The 7,653-nt window shown below is 45.8% G+C and overlaps 1 pseudogene; it reads left to right on the plus strand.

Moving 5' to 3' along the window:
• The first annotated feature begins 473 nt into the window (after positions 1-473).
• LOC114810109 lies at positions 474-7,007 on the plus strand (annotated as a pseudogene).
• Positions 7,008-7,653: the final 646 nt, after the last annotated feature.

The following is a 7,653-nucleotide window of genomic DNA, read 5'->3' on the forward strand; positions in this document are numbered from 1 at the left end:
CCTCTGTTCCTCCTCAGAGACTCCCTACCTCTGCTCTACCCCCTTCCCTGCCCCACGGCACTTGTGTATATATGGACATATTTATTATTCTATTTTATTAATGATGCATATATATCTATAACTCTATTTATTTATATTAACACTATTGATGCCTGTCTACTTGTTTTGTTTTGTTGTCTGTCTCCCCCCTTCTAAACTGTGAGCCCGTTGTTGGGTAGGGATTGTCTCTGTTGCCAGATTGAACTTTCCAAGCACTTAGTACAGTGCTCTGCACACAGTCAGAGCTCAATAAATGAATGAATGAATTAATGAAGATTGTGAGCCCTATGTGGGACAGGGACTCTGTCCGACCTGATTATCTTGTATCAAGCCCAGTGCATAGAACAGTGCCTGGCACATAGTAAGCGCTTAACAAACACCATAAAATAAAAAAAAAGAATAAAACATGGATGTTGTCCCTTGAAGGGGTCACCATGTATGAATGTAGGCTGGAATTGAGTGACTGGAGACACACCAGGGGCAGTTTAGTTGGGGAAACAGAAACTAAAATAAATTACAGGTAGGGGAAGCAACTGAATATAAGGCTACGTCCGAAGGGCTGTCAGAGTGGCAGGGGGATGAGTAGCTAAGGGCTTAAAGGGTTCAGACCTAAGTGCACATGTTGCACCGAAGGGAGAGTGCAAGATGGGAGTTCATCAGGAAGGGCTTCCTGGAGGAGACCATAAGCACAATGTAGGCAGGGAATGTGTTTTTATAGTTTTTTAGAGAAGCAGCGTAGCTTAGTGGAAAGAGCATGGGTTTAGGAGGCGGAGGTTGTGGGTTCCAATCCCAACTCTGCCAGTTGTCAGCTGTGTGACTCTGGGCAAGTCACTTCACTTCTCTGTGCCTCAGTTACCTTATCTGGAAAATGGTGACTAAGACCGTGAGCCCCACATGGGACAATCTGATAACCTCGTATCTACCCCAGCTTTTAGAACAGTGCTTGGCATATAGTAAGCGCTTAACAAATACCCTCATTGTTATAGTTATATTGCATCCTCCCAAGTGCTTAGTGCGGAAGATGGGACATTCTGGAGAAAATATATCCATAGAGTCGCTTTGAATCAGAAATGGCTCGATGGCACTTAATAATAATGGTTTTTGTTAAGCGCTTACTATGTGTCAAGCACTGTTCTAAACTCTGGGGTAGTTACAAGGTAATCAGGTTGTCCCACGTGGAGTTCACAGTCTTAATCCCCATTTGACAGTTGAGGGAACTGAGGCACCGAGAAGTTAAGACAGACTTCTCTCTTTTCTCCCATTCCAGGGAAGATTTAAATCTGTCCCTTCATTCCCTGATTTCTGTAAGGGGTGACTGCTAATTTGCTCCTGTGTTTGTTGCCTTAGAATCCCAGTGCTGATCTCCCTGTTTTCTTCAACTACTTCTAGAATTACTTTGACGTTTCAAATGACTTTCCCAAAAAGATTGGTAGTTCAAGGGCACTAATTGCTTCTTGCTGCAAGAAGAAAAATCTGGAGTTTTATTTACTTTCTCCCTAATGGAGTAGGGCCTAAATTGACAAGGGAAAATGATTCATATAAAATCAAAATGGTTATTCAAGCTGAAAGGCAATCCCCTAAGGGTTTGGGGAGTTGAGATGCAGAGGCTGCTAGAAGGAGAATGTTTTAGCAGGTCTCCAAATGAGATTCTGACAGAAGGCCTGGAAGGCAATTAAACCCCTAACCATGAAGAACAGAAAGGCCGTAGAGTGTCATGTGATTGCGGAAAGGGGAGTCTTGTGGTAAGAGCATGGAAAAGTGGCCTATATATGGATCCCAGTTCAGGTTGGAATCCAATTCAAGGTCTGACCTTTGCTGCTGCAGCCTTGAGTGGGATAGAAGGCAACCCAAAATATGTATTGAGAGGTAGCATGGCTTAGGGAAAAGAACTTGGGCCTGGAAGGCGGAGGACCTGGGTTCTTATCCTGGCTCTGCCATGTGTCTGCTATGTGATCTAGGGCAAGTCACTTAACTTCTCTGTGCCTCAGTTCCGGCATCTGTAAAATGGGGATTAATACTACGATCCCTTTGTGGGACAGGGGCTATGTCCATCCCGATTGCCTTGTATCAACCCCGATGCTTAATACAGTCCCCGGCGCATAATAAGCACTTAACAAATGCCATTACAAAAAAAAAAAAGACGGTGAGCCTCATATGGGACATAGCTTGTGTCCATCCTGATTGCCTTGTATCTACCCCAGCGGTTACTACAGTGTCCTGCACAAAATATTGTATTGGCTCCTTACAATGTGTGTTGGGTTTTACTAGCTTTTTGGGACTATACACAGAAAAACTGAATTAAAGGCCATCTCTATCCAAAAGTAACTCTCAGTCTGGGGGAAGGGAAACATAAGCAATCAACAATTTGATGTCCAATATTTAAATAAGGGCTTCTGGGCAAGAATCCTCAAAGCAGCAATAGTGACTCCCCTCTTCCCCCTCCCCGCCCAAATCCAGGAAGCAGAGTCACCAACACTGGAGAATTTCTTAGGCCGCACACCCTCCCAGGAGGACAGCAACTTTTGTCCAAAAGTGGTTGGTGGTTCCACTGGCAAGGGTGGTTTGAGGCCTCAGAGCCAGTGACAGCCCACACTCCCTCCACCTCCCACCCCGCAAGCATCCAGTTGCCATTATTAGAGACCAATTCCTGATCTGGGTCAACCACTGGCCTCAAACAATCAATCAGTGTGTTTTGAGCATTTACTGTGTGCAGAGCATTCATTCATTCGTTCAATCGCATTTATTGAGCACTTACTGTGTGCAGAGCACTGTACTGAGCGCTTGGAAAATACAATTCGGCAACAGATAGTGGCAATTCCTACCAACAGTGGGCTCACAGTCTAGAAATGGGGAGACAGACAACAAAACAAAACAAGTAGACAGGCATCAATAGCATCAAAATAGATAAATAGAATTATAGACATATGCACATTATTAATTAAATAAATAGAATAATAGATATATACACATCATTAATAAAATAAATAGAATAATATATATGTACAAATATACACTGTACTAAGTGCTTGGGAAAGCACAGTAGAGTTGGCAGCCACGATCCCTATCCTCAAGGAGCTTAATAAATTAACTGATCAATTGGTTAATTGGTAAGAAATGCCAATCCTGGGTAAAACCAAGTCTATCGAGCCCACGATTCTCTCTCCATCAGAGGAAACAGGATTCTTGGAGAAACCATGAAATGGATACAGTCCTTGACATCCCCTAAGCATTTAGGGATAGGTCCCTTGACATCCCTACCAGTTCTCCTCCCACAACCATCTCTATTTTTCCATGGTGTTTGTTAAGTCCTTACTATGTGCCAGACACTGTACTAAGCACTGAGGTAAATACAGTCAGATTGGACATAGTGTCCACTCTGATTGTAAAATCCCCATTTTACAGATGAGGTAACAGAGGCCCAGAGAAGTTAAATAACTTGTCCATGGTCACATAGCAGACAAGTGGTAGAGCTGGGATTAGAACCCAGGTCCTTCTGACTCCCAGGCCCGGGGTCTATCCACTAAGCTAAACTGCTTCCACACCAATTCTCTTCCCCTCTAAGAACCCATTATGAACCTCTCATCCATGATCTTAACCAAACTCCTCCTAACCAACCCCTCTTCAGTCTGCACAACCTGTTCATCTTGTATCTATCCCTGTGTTTAGTACAGTACTTGGCACAAAGTAAGCGCTTAACCAACACCACCATTTTTGCACACCTTCCTCCGGTGGCGAACTCCACGTTAGCGGGTGCTGTCTGAAGAAATGTTTTCTCTTTGTTTCCAAGCCTCCGTGAATGTCCCTTCTCCAGAATGATACTGTACACAGTTTGAGGATTGTGTAAATTGTGTACTTGACCTTGCCCCCTCTCTGTCTGCATCTTTCTAAATGCTTTTGGTCTCCAGTCACCAGAGAGCTGCCCAAGATTCTAACTGCAGCTGAGATGTTGACATTATAATAAATAATTATCACTGAGGCATTTATTAAGCGCTTACTCTGTGCCAGGTACTGTTCTAAGCACTGGCAGGGATATGAGCAAATTGGGTTGGATAAAGTTTCTGTCCCACACAGGGCTCATCGTCTTCATTCTCATTTTATAGATGAGAAAACTGAGGCAGAGAGCAGTGAAGTGACTTGCCATAGGTCCCACAGCAGACAAGTGGCAGAGCCAGGATTAGAACCCAGGTCCTTCCGAGTCCCAGGACGATGCTCTATCAACTAGGCCACGCTGACATCTCAGTCAGTCAATAAATCACATTTATTGAGCGCTTACTGTGTGCAGAACATTGTACTAAATTCTTGGGAGAATAGAATACAATAGAGTTGATAGACATATTCCCTGCCACAAGGGCTTATAGTATAAAGGAGGAGACAAATATTACTATAAATAAACATCTGTGGCCAGAGAGAGCATAGCTGGCTTCTGGCTGTGGGGATTGTACTAGCCCATTAGCTTTCAGGCTCTGTTGTTCAAGCAGTTTGCCCCGAAAGACGGCTCTGGTCACAGAGCACAGGCCTGGGAGACAGAAGGTCATGGGTTCTAATCCCTGCTTTGCCATTTGTCTGCTGTGTGACCTTGGACAAGTCACAAGGGCCTCAGTTCCCTCATCTGTAAAATGGGGATTGCGACTGTGAGCTCCACCTGGGACAGGGGACTGTGTCCAGCTCGATTTTCTGGGTCTACCCAGCTCTTAGTGCAGTGCTTGACACATATTAAGTGCTTAACAAATGTCATTATTATTAGCAGTAGTATTATGTGGTTGGCAGCTCTCTGATTGTCTTGCCTATCCTGCCGTCGACCCCTGGGTCACGTCCTCCCGCGGTCCTGGAACGCCTCCGCCAAACTGATTCTCTTTCCCTCTTCAAAACCCTACTTAAAACTCACCTCCTCCAAGAGGCCTTCCCAGACTGAGCTCCTCTTCTCCCTCTACTCCCTCTGCCATCCCCCCTTTACCTCTCCGCAGCTAAACCCTCATTTTCCCCTTTTCCCTCTGCTCCTCCACCTCTCCCTTCCCATCCCCACAGCACTGTACTCGTCCGCTCAACTGTATATATTTTCGTTACCCTATTTATTTTGTTAATGAATTGTACATCGCCTCGATTCTATTTAGTTGCCATTGTTTTTACGAGATGTTCTTCCCCTCGACTCTGTTTATTGCCATCGTTCTCGTCTGTCCGTCTCCCCCGATTAGACCGTAAGCCCGTCAAATGGCAGGGACTGTCTCTATCTGTTGCCGACTTGTTCATCCCAAGCGCTTAGTACAGTGCTCTGCACATAGTAAGCGCTCAATAAATACTATTGAATGAATGAATGATCAGGGCCCAGGTGCTTAATACAGTGCTCTGCACACAATAAGTGCTCAATAAACACGATTAAATGAAAAGGAACCAGAAGATCCCTTCCCAACTTCAGACAGGTGCTGAATGCTAGTGGATATCAGTGGCATAAGGGGGGGTCCTTCCTGATGCTGACCAGTCCGTTTAACTCTGAACGTTAAAGAAGTTGACCCTTTTGAGCTCTTTATCGTGGCAACGAACAGTCGATACCGCTACTATAACGAAATCCTGGGCAAAGCTTTTGGCATGGGTGTCCTTCAGGATTTCGAAGCTTTGACTTCGAACTTGCTGGCTAGGTCTGTGGAAATGGTGGTAGGGGACGGGGTAGAATTGATCCTCCTGCGAACCGTGAATTCACTCAAGCAGTTGTACACGATGACCATGGATGTGCATTCGTGCTACAGAACCGAGCCACAACAAGATGTGGTGGGAAGATTAAATGAGAGGTTTATTCTGTCTTTGGCATCTTGTAAGAACTGCATAGTAATTGATGACCAGCTCAACATCCTGCCCATCTCCAGTCAAATCGCTAACATTAAGGCTCTTCCTCCGCAAACTCCGGATGACAGTCTCACTCCTTCCGAGACGGAGTTGAGAGAGTTGAAGGAGAGCTTGCAGGACACCCAGCCGGAGGGGATGCTGGCGGACAGAGGTAAGACGTTCAACCAGGCCAAAGCCGTACTGAAATTTATTGAAGCAATCTCGGAGAAGACAGCGAGGAGCACCGTGGCGCTTACAGCTGCCCGAGGTCGAGGAAAATCAGTCGCTTTGGGATTGGCCATTGCTGGGGCAGTAGCTTTTGGCTACTCCAACATCTTTGTCACCTCTCCAAGATCAGATAACCTCCACACCCTGTTTGAATTTGTTTTTAAAAGGTTTGATGTCCTGCAGTATCAGGAACATTTGGACTATGAGATAATACAGTCAGTGAATCCTGAGTTTAGCAAAGCTGTGATCAGAGTGAATGTGTTCGGGGAACACAGACAGACCACACAGTATATTCACCCGGCAGATGCGGTGAAATTGCTTCCGGCTGAGCTAGTTGTGACTGATGAAGCTGCAGCCATCCCCCTCCCACTGGTGGAAAACCTGTTAAGACCATATCTGGTGTTCATGGCTTCAGCGACGAATGGGTATGAGGGCACGGGTCGGTCGCTGTCCCTCAAACTGATTCAACAGCTTTGACAGCAGCGCGCGCGAAGCCAGATCAGTACGACAGCAGAAAACACATCCACAACCACAGCCAGGCTGGCGTCAGCTCGAACGTTACACGAGGTTTCCCTCCACAAGTTGATCTGCTATGTCCCCGGCGACCCTGTGGAGAAGTGGCTTAATGACTTGCTGTGCCTGGACTGCCTCATATATATCACCAGGATAGTCTCGGGCTGCTCTCTGCCCGAGGCCTGTGACCCGTACTATGTGAATCAAGACACGCTTTTCTGTCATCACAAGGTGTCAGAAGTTTTTCTGCAGCGGCTGAAGGCTCTCTATGTGGCTTCCCGTTACAAGAATTCTCCCAGTGACCTCCAGATGCTTTTAGATGCTTCTGCTCATCATCTATTCTGTCTTCTACCCCGACGCAGAATTCTCTGGCAGAAGTCCTGGCTGTTGTTCAGGTGGGAAAGGCCTAGCCTCACCTGAGCGTTCATTTCACTCATGTCATTTGGCTCTTATAGCCGAGAGCAGCCTGGACCAGTAACCCCGGTGGAGGAAATCCTCAACCTGGGACATGTTAACTTACGACGGGTGGTATTTGCATCCTCTTTCAGCTTTACAACACTAACTGCCTAAGCTATGATGTGGAGATAAAATGTGAAGAGGATGGGCGGGGTGAATTGGGAGAGTCTGGAGTGCGGCTGGCAGGGAAGTCACCTGTTTTCCAGAAGGAGCCATCAGTCACTGTTTCGCCAAAGAATTATAATAATAATATTAATTGCTTACTTTGTGCCGTGCACTGTACAGAGTGCTGGCGTGGATCCAGGCAAATCAGGTTGGTCACAGTCTCTTGTCCCATGTGAGGCTCACTCTTTCAATCCTTATTTTACAGCTGAGCTAACTAAGGCACAGAGAAAATGAGGGACTTGCCCAAGGTCACACAACATTCCCCCCTCTCCCGCCCTCTGCTCTTCCCCCTTCTCCCCTCAGCACAGCGCATCTTTGTATATATTATTTATTACCCTATTTATTTTGTTAATGATGTGTATATCTCTATGATTCCATTTATCTTGATGATGTTTGTGTTAGACTAATTGTTTTCTTTTGTTCTGTTTAGTTTTG

Source organism: Ornithorhynchus anatinus, chromosome 3 (genome assembly GCF_004115215.2).
Source record: "Ornithorhynchus anatinus isolate Pmale09 chromosome 3, mOrnAna1.pri.v4, whole genome shotgun sequence".
NCBI classification, from domain to species: Eukaryota; Metazoa; Chordata; class Mammalia; order Monotremata; family Ornithorhynchidae; genus Ornithorhynchus; species Ornithorhynchus anatinus.